A 9,847-nucleotide genomic window follows, 5' to 3' on the forward strand; every position below is an offset into this window, starting at 1 on the left:
AAGGAGGAAAAGAGTCCGTGGCTTGATCTCAAGATCAACACAGGCGCCTAAAATATGGGAACTGGTAATGATGTTGCAGGAGAGAAAACATTCCTAAAGAAATATGAATGGGAACAGGGGCACAGCAGTAGAATTATGAGATTTCATTTAAAAATGATCCTTTGTAATGTAGATTACAAGAAAAATGGGCTTATACCCTATACTGTGTACGACTTCTGGCAATTGTTTTATATCATGCTTGCAAGACGATTAGTCTTGTATTTCTCTCAGGTCACAAATATCTTTCCATCATTGACAGTCACACTGTATTCTATGTATCGATGCCAGTACCTGTAAATATTTTCACTGTCAACAATATTTCCATTTAATTGTACATAATTTTTGTTTGTTTCAGATAGGATAGAGAGCTTGAAGCATCTGTGACTTCCTGAAGTAATTGCTGAAGTAGAACTACAAAAGGCCATATAACTTGATAAAGAAAGATGAAGATGAGCAAAGAGGTCAACCTTGAGTAAGGAGTTTCATATTGTGAACAATTTGCCCTGAAATAAAAAATGCTACTTGCCTCGGGCCTAGCCTCGTTATACTTGGTATTGCAACATGGCTGTTAGCAATTAGAATCCCTCTGAAGTGTTGTTCTCAGGTCAAAATAATCTGAAGATTCTCTGTCCTTCAAAAATCCTCACCTCCTCAGTAAAAGTTGCCTCAGTTAAAGCCAAATAAAGGCTTCTAATTAGGGCTCTTGGGAGACTGCAAAGCAATTGTCTGAGACTATTACTCAACTTCACAAGCTCGTTAACCGGCATCTCTCTGCTTAATCGGGGAAAGAGCAGAAAGTTCATTTTGACCAAGCAGGCATGGGCCTGAGAGAATTCATATTTGATAACAAAACATTACATATTATCTTAGTTATGAATGGTTGGGTTCAAGCAAAAGACCGACTCTGGATAACTTAAAGAGGAAAACAAAAAGAACTTATTGAATGCAAGAGAACTCTGAGATTGAAGGAAAAGCCTAAGACTCAGACTAGTCCTTGGAAAGGAGAAACAAGGAAACCCTTAGAATCTAGGGGTGTGACTGGCGCTATGAACAAATTCTAATAACCCCTATCTGTTCTTTTTCTTTCTTTTTTTTTTTTTTAATAACTTTCTCCCTTGACTAGCTATAAGTTGTTTCCCAAAAAAGCAGGATTTTTACAAGACTCTGGAGCTGAGACTCGGAAGGCCCCTGAGTAAGCTTCCTGACATCAAGACTCACTATCCTCCACAACTGCCCCCAAAGCACATGGGCCTTGTTAGTAATACTACCAGCTCCCCAGGACACATGGCCCCTCTTTTAAAAGCTCCTTCAGTAGGAGAGATGGATTTGAGGCTGATTCTGATTCCCTATTCTCCTGACAAATGTCTTTCACACTTGGGAGGCCGAGGCAGGTAGATTGCCTGAGCTTATGGGTTCAAGACCAGCCTGAGCTAGAGAAAGACCTCATCTCAAAAAATAGCCGGACATTGTGGCAGGGGCCTAGTCCCAGCTACTCAGGAGGCTGAAGCAAGAGAATCACTTGACTTCAAGAGTTTGAGGTTGCTGTGAGCTATGATGCTATGGTACTCTACTGAGGGAGACAAAGTAAGACTCTGTCTCAAAAACAAAAACAAAAATTCCTTTCTTGGCAGTCCTCATTGTCTTAGTAATGGCTATCTGTAAATCTGTAAAGCAGGTAACTAGACCTAGGCCCAAGCTCCCCTGTGGTTTTGCTAACAGTGGGAGAATTTACAGATAGTCTCTTCAATGTTAGTGTATCAGGATCAGAGTGAAAAACGTTAGCCATTTTGAATCCTCTGTCACTTTGCTTAAGGATCAGATTGTAAGGAGAGAAAAAACTGGTTTAGTTTGGGTCAAACACAAACTTTTTGGCACACAGGACCAGAGAATTTAATTAAAGAGTCTCACTAAGCTTTGTCCAATGGAAGTTTAATTCCCCCAAGGATTATTAGGGAGATGGTACCAATGGCATGAGGAAGGGATGCTGGGAAGGCAACAGAGATAGATGCAGGAGATTTAGAAAGATGTAAAACCACTGTGCCATGTGTTTTTGATCATCTGAGAGCTCTAATACTGTGTCCCCCCCCCCCCCAGAATATCTGTGAAAAGCATCAGCGTCCTTATGACTTAAGGGACAAAGAAAGCCCTTGAAAGAACCCCAATCTGTGACTATAGTCTGGCCCAATCTTTGAGTCTTCTATTTGTTCAGAATTCTATATTCTTCAGCAATAACAATGCAGAATGGACTTGAGTAGCAGCTTGCCTTCTTGAGAGGAGACCAGGTAATCTTGGGTTGGACGGTTTCAGACTAATAGCTGTGACATTCAGAAAGCTCTTGGTAAAATTCCAGTGGGGGTATTTTAGAAAAGATGAGTTATAAACTTTCCAACATGGATGTAGATTTTTTATTTATGACATACAGTATGATGTCCTAATATAACAAGCTAATTTATATATCCATCACCTCAGACAGTCATTTTTTTTAGTAGTTAGCACATGTAAAATCTATTCTTTTGGCAATTTTAAAATGTGTAATATGCATTTCTATTAACTATGGTAACCATACTGTTTGATAGATCTTGAAAATGTATTCCTCCTGCCTAACTGAAACTGTGCCTTTTGTCGAACACTTCCCTATTCTCCACCTCCCCACCCCAAGCCTCTGGTAACCATCACTCTATGAACTCTGTTTAAGTACTTCTGTAAGTTTGACTTTGTTTTTGCTTCCACATGTAAGAGAGATTATACAGTATTCGTTTTTCTGTTACCTGGGTTATTTCACTTAGCAGGATGGCCTACAGGGTCATCCATGTTGTCACAAAGGACAAGACTGCCTTCTTTTGTAAGGCTCAATAATTTTCTATTGTGTGTGCATGCCATGTTTTCTTCATCTATTATTTTGTTGGTGGACATTTAAGTAGATTCCTACCTTATTTATTTGAATAATGCTGTAATGAACATGTGAATGCAGGTATCTCTTTAATATACCACTTTTGATTCCTTTAGACGTATACCCAGAAGTGGGATTGCTGCATCATATGGTAGTCCTATTTTATTATTTTTTGAGGAACTGTCCTAGTGTTTTCCATAATGGCTATACTAATTTATATTTATAACAATAGGCACATCCTTGCCAACACTGGTTATTTTTATTTATCTATCTAATCTACCTACCTACCTATCTATCTATTGACAGTCTCACTCTGTTGCCACAGGCCAGAGTGGTGTGGTGTCATCCTACCTCACAGCAACCTCAAACTCTTGGGTTCAAATGATCCTCTTGACTCAATTTCCTGAGAAGCTAGGACTACAGGTGCCCACCACAACACCCAGATAATTTTTCTAGTGTTAGTACTAGAAAAATTTACTCTTGCTCAAGGATTAAGGTGTGAGCTATTGTGCCTAGCCATCTTTTGCCTTTTTTGATAATTGTGGCAAGAAATGAATACACATTTTAAGAAAGGAAAAAAAATGTATTAAATTTGTAATGCTCAGTTTACATTTGACTACTGCAGTTACAAGAGTTGCTCAATGTGAGGGGCATTCACCTTTTGTTATTGGTATGTATTGAGTATTACAATTACATTGTGGTTTTAACTTGCATATTTCTGATGATTAGTGATGTTGAACACTTTTTCAACAATGTCTATTGTCCATTTGTATGTCTTCTATTGAGATGTGTCTACTCAGGCTTTTTACCCATTAAACAAATCAGGTTATTTGGTTTCTTGCTTGAGTTTCTTGGTTTGAGTTCCTTATGTATTTTAAATATTAGCCTTTTATCAGATATATGGTTTACAGATGTTTTTTCCAGTCTGTAGATTATCTTTTCATTATGTTTATTGTTCACTTTGTTGCTTTGCCATGCAGAAGCTTTTTAGTTTGATGTAATCTCATTTGTATATTTTTGCTTTGGGGGTCCTATCCCAAAAGCATTGCATAGCCCATTGTTGTAGAGCTTTTCCTCTATCTTTTCTTCTAGTAGTTTGACAGGGTCCTGTCTTATTTTGGAATCTTTAATCCATTTTGAGTTGATTTTTGTATATGGTATGTGATAAATGTCTGATTTTATTTGCATGTGGAAATCTGGTTTTACCAACACCATTTGTTGAAGAGACTATTCTTTTTCCACTGTACGTGCTTAGAATTTTTCTCAGAAATCAATGGGTTGTAAACATGTGGGTTTATTGTGGCGTTTTCTATCCTATTTCATTGGTGGGTGTGTCTGTTTTATGCCAGTACCATACTGTTTTGATTATTATAGCTTTGTAATATATATTGAAGTTAGATAATGTGAGGCCTCCAGCTTTATTCTTTTCAATTAAGATTTCTTTGGCTATTAGACGTCTTTTGTGGTTCCATATGAATTTTAGGACTTTTGTTTTCTATTTATGAAAAAATATCATTAGAATTTTGATAGAAATTACATTGAATTTATATATTGCTTTGGGTAGTATAGATATTTTGACAATATTAAACATTACAATGCATGAACACAGGACATTTTTCCATTTGTTTGTATCTCTCAATTTCTTTCATCAAAGTTTTCATGGATTTCACTGCACAGACCTTTCATCATCTTGGTTAAATTTACAATTTTTTTTATGTTATTGTGAATGAGATTGTTTTCTTAATTTCTTTTGTAGATAGCTCATTGCTGGTGTGTACAAATGCTACTGATTTTTATATATTGATTTTATATCCTATAACTTTGGCAAATTCATTTATTAGTTCCAACTTTTTTTTGTGGAGTTTTTTGGTTTTTTTTAAATACACGAGCTGTCAGCAGCAGAGATAATTTTTCTTCTTTCCTATTTGCATTTATCTATGTATCTGTCCATCTATCTTGCCTAATTACTCTGGCTATGGGCATGTGATATGTTCTTTAGCCCAAGAGTTCATTAATTTTCAAAGCCAAGAGGGTGTCAAATGCACAGTATGGAAGCTGAAATGCATTAAAAACTAGAGCAAATTTGTGGCTGCAGTTCCAGATCATTTTGGATAATATGTGTTGTGGTGAATAGAAATCATGCCACTTCTGTGCTTTGTTCCCAGCTGAGAGCAAGCCTGTTTATTAAATACATCTTATTTGTGTCAAAGATGTTATTTACATTGCTCTCAAAGTGGAAACTTCAGTGCTAACCAAACTTCAGATTTGGTTAAGATATTAGTGAACAGAGGAAACATTACATTCATTGAGCATCTATTAAATTCTGGGCATTGTTTTAGCTTCAAGGTCCCATAGAACAGCCACTAGCCACATGTGGCTAGTAGGCACTTAAAAGGGAGCTAATATTTCTAATGTGATTAATTAAAAATCAGCTCTCCTTACTACTTGATCACTTTCTCCATATAGCAGGAGTTAAGGGAAGCCAAATCATGACAAAATACATTGCAGTTTATGTGAAAGGCTTAGACTAGTGGTTCTCAACCTGTGGGTCATGACCCACAGGAACTGTATTAAAGGGCCATGGCATTAGGAAGGTTGAGAACCAATGGCTTAGACCCTAAATTGAAGGAAGGGAGCAAACTGTTCTTTGGCAGTTCATGGTCTCATTCTCTCAGAGAATGAGCATTAACACAGAGCAAGGCAATCATTTAGCACTTTGTTTTTCAACCTTTTTTATCTCATGGCGGCATACTCGAACCTATAGTTAAACTTTCATGGTATGCTTAAATTTATGTTGATCAAAAAAAGAGTAAAAAGAAGAATATACCTCCTGGGCTTTGAACTTCTTTGGAAAATAATTTAATTAATGGTCTTTAAAACTGTTTGTGGCACACCTAAGATCCTTTTAGGGCATGTTAGTGCTCTGTGGCAGACGGGTTGAAAATCACTGATGTAGCGATTCCTTTCCTTCCTTGGGGCTAGGAGGTGGCTACACACCTTGAAAAATCAGACTGATCTGCTCTGCAGCTGTGGGAGCACTTGCTTCTCTTGGGTTTCATGAATTAGTTGACTTTTCTACATCATGGCAGGATTGGGCAGGTGCAGAACTTCAATGACACTTCACTTTGAGGAAATGTCATAGAGTCTATGACAGAACCCAAAGAAAAACAAAAATAGGTGGCTCTAGGGCAGCAGGTCTCCCTTTCCTCAGAAGGTTTTCTTGGCGGGTCCTTTATGTCACCTCTCTTGGCTGTATTCCCCATGCCGTCCCTAGGGACAGCGGAGTAGGCATATTCTCTAAGAAAGCATGATTAGCATCTTTAGCCCTTCTACCCCTTCCCTGCGGGCCCTCCCCCACCCTGCCCTCCACACTCAGCAGAGCACAGGCCTCTGCAGAGCCTGGCTATTTTTACTTCTCTGTGAGGGGATCTCAGGTTACAAATTATATACCGATGAGGTAAGTTACAGGTACATAGACTCATGTTTCTAATTTAGCTTGGCACAGGTTTTGAACATTAAACAGTCTCTTGTCCCGGCTCTCCCTGTTTCTACCTCCTCCCATCTTTGGCAACTCATTTCTTCCTGATTCTAAGGGTAGCTTTCCATACACGCTTCTTCCAGGGAGGGATCAGAGGGAGTTGAATATCATGTAGGATGAAGCTCCACACTTTCTCCTCATGAACACACATTCCCACAATAGGTGAATATTTGTAAGATACTGTAGAAGCTTTCAATTGCTTTCACACATATTGTCACAGTTAAGCCTTGCAACAGCCTGGAAAGATTGGGATTACTACAATTATCTATAATTTGCAGATGAGAAAATTAGAACTCAGAGGGACTCATGATTTGAGGAGGAGACCACAGCCACGATGAAGTACAGAAGTGACAGATTCAACAGGAACAATTTCTGGTGGGAGGTTCTTCCCTCAGACCTCAGGATTTAGAGAAGGAGAAATGTTCTTCCTCTCTCCCTCTCTCCTTCCTTCTCTTCTTCCCTTTCCTCTTTTACTTTTGTTTTTCTTTTTCTGGGCCTCAGACCAATCTCTGGAGTTTTAGAGATTGACCCCTGAAGCCACCTGTGTGACAAGCACACTGTATGCTTTCTACACTCTCTCGTATGAAGCTGAAACTTTGGTGTGTATTTAATTAGAATGATGTGTTAGAGAACAGGGAACATCAACATGAGATTAAAATCAACAGGTCATTAGGAATCACAGGAAGCACTCAGATGACTGCATTCTTTGCTTTCTTAAAAACTTAACCTGTTTATGAACTCAATTAGCATTTAAACAATATTTTTGTGTTCACTTTAATAAGAAACATTATGGGACTTAAAAGTATTTATGTGGCATTGTACCTATCTTTAAGGAGTTTACAATAGAAGAAATATTATAGAAAAATTTGAAAATGGAGCAAAATTATTCCCAACCATATCTTTTTCTATTAACTCAGCAACTCAGAAAGATTCCTAGAAGGGAGGGACAGTTCTAATTTAAATATCTGATGGTGAATTGTGGTCATTGTATTTTCATTACTTGTCTCTGGCTTGTTACGCATATAGACACACACGCACCCAGTATAGCATTAAAGTATTTCATAAGCCTGTCATGGCACCTGTTTTATGTACTCAGCCTGTAAGATTGTGAACTGCTTATAGATAGGAACAATGGGGTGGTGCCTGTGGATCAGTGAGTAAGGCACTGGCCCCACATACTGCAGGTGGTGGGTTCAAACCCAGCCCTGGCCAAACTGCAACAAAAAAATAGCTGGGCATTGTGGCAGACACCTACAGAGACAGTTACTCGGGAGGCTGAGGCAAAAGGATCATCTAAGCCCAAGAGTTAGAGGTTGCTGTGAGCTCTGACACCACAGCACTCTACTGAGGGTGACAGAGTGAGACTCTTTCTAAAAAGAAAAAGATAGGAACAATGACTGTTGTTTAGTTTTGCTTATTTATTTATCTCTATTTTAAAATCAATGTTTATCTTTTGGAGACAGAGATTCATTCTTTTGCCCTCAGTAGAGTGCTGTGGTATCATAGCTCATAGCATCCTCTTGGGCTTATGTGTTCCCCTTGCCTCAGCCTCCTGATTATCTGTGACTACAGGCACCCACCACAATGCCCAGCTAGTTTTTTTTTTTTTTTTTTTTTTAGTAGAGATGGGATCTTGCTCTTGCTCAGGCTGGTCTTGAACTTCTGAGCTCAGGCAGTCTACCTGGCTTGGCCTCTCAGAGAGCTGGGATTACAGGTGTAAGTCACCGCGTCCTGGCCTATTTATCTTTAGTATTGTGATGTGTGTTGTCCACTCTACGATCTATAGGGTAGACAATATAGCTATAGCAGGGATTTGTGCAAGACTTGAACATGTTTCTGACTTTCTTTTTGCTTCCATTTCCTCATCTGTAAAATAGAGATAATAATATAACCTGAGTATAAAATGAGAATTCTGGCAAGTAGGGTTCAGTGAAGACTGGGATATATGTCTCACATTTTGTGTAAGTATACTTTTCTGTCACCCATGCTGATTTGCATTTATTTGCATACACAGCCAAGTCTTAAACAGCCTCTTTGCTCTTCATATTGGCCCTGACACTCAAGCACTAAGTAAATTGTTTTCAGATGAATGAAGCAATGACTGAATGACAATGGAGTTACAATGACATTTGACACTGATGGCTTTTCTTTCCATTACAGGTCAGATGGTATGTGGAGGACCGGAGTGCGTGCTGTGTCTGAGACTGGCTGAGGATTTGATGAACAACTTTAGAGAGTAACAGAATAAAGAGAACCCAAATGGACAAACAGCACTAAAAAGCTATTGAATCACATATGATGATGTCAGTGTTCTCTCTGAATCATTTGAAGCATTAGAAGGGAAATTTTGGATATAAATAACTTTACTTTGCACTCTACTTGTGTTCATTTGTACCATGGCATCACTTTTGATGGAGGCCACATCCACATGGATTCATTGTTTCTAGTAGAAAGAAGGAATGGGGGGGGGGCGCCTATTCATGCACTCATTCGTTATTTTTCCCTTACAGTACAAAAAGAAAATAGTTTCATAATCAGAGAACTTTAGTGTTGATATTACATGATTTATTACATTTTCTCATATGTAAGTTCTCAGCTTTTTTGAGGTAAAATTGCCCCACTTTAAATGTGCAGTTTGATGATATTGGCAATTGTATACAGCTGTGTAACCAATAGCACGACCAAGTCACTTCCATTACTTCAAAATGTTCTCTCTTTTCCATTTGTAGTTGATTATCTCCACGGGTGATTACTGCCTCCAGGCAGCCACTGACCTGCCCTCTATCACCTTTCCGTCTGGCTTTTTTCAGGTAATAGAAACTTTTGTGCTTCATCCATGTTGGTGCACGTACCTGTAGTTTGTTCCTTTTTATTGCCAAATATGTTCTATAGTGTGGGCATGTCACGGTTTCTTTATCTGTGCACCAGCTGAACGTGTTGTGTTGTTTCTAGTTTGTGGTTTACAAGAATGATGCTATGAGCATTCATGCACATGAGTTGTTTTGTTATATATCTTGGATAAATGTCTATCGTGGGGTATTCTGGCTCATAAGGTAAGGATGTATTAAACTTTATAAGACACTGCCACACTGTCTTCCAAAAGGAGTTTAGCATCATGCCAATGGAAACAGCAAAGCCTGAGAATACTAGCTCTTCGACATCCTCACCAACACTTTGGTAAATACCTTCTTACATGTTTATTGGATTTTTGTTTTCTTTTGCGAAATGTCTGTCCAAATCTTTTGATCATTAAAAAAAATTTCAGAATTGCCTTATTATTGAGTTGTAAGAATTCTCCACCTGTTCTAGATTCAAACATTTTGTCTGGTACATGTTTTAAAAATACGTTCTCTCAGTCTGTGCTTTGCCCCTTTGGTTTC

The 9,847-nt window shown here is 38.4% G+C and overlaps 1 long non-coding RNA gene across 1 annotated transcript; it reads left to right on the forward strand.

The window, feature by feature from the left end:
* Positions 1 to 402: 402 nt before the first annotated feature.
* Positions 403 to 9,247, forward strand: LOC111722138. The gene is made up of 3 exons (XR_002771065.1): positions 403 to 511; positions 8,628 to 8,770; positions 9,197 to 9,247. It is a non-coding gene; the product is annotated as an uncharacterized LOC111722138 (long non-coding RNA).
* The last annotated feature ends 600 nt before the right edge of the window (positions 9,248 to 9,847 follow it).

Source organism: Otolemur garnettii, unplaced genomic scaffold (assembly GCF_000181295.1).
Source record: "Otolemur garnettii isolate 467f Iridium unplaced genomic scaffold, OtoGar3 scaffold00006, whole genome shotgun sequence".
Lineage (NCBI taxonomy): Eukaryota > Metazoa > Chordata > Mammalia > Primates > Galagidae > Otolemur > Otolemur garnettii.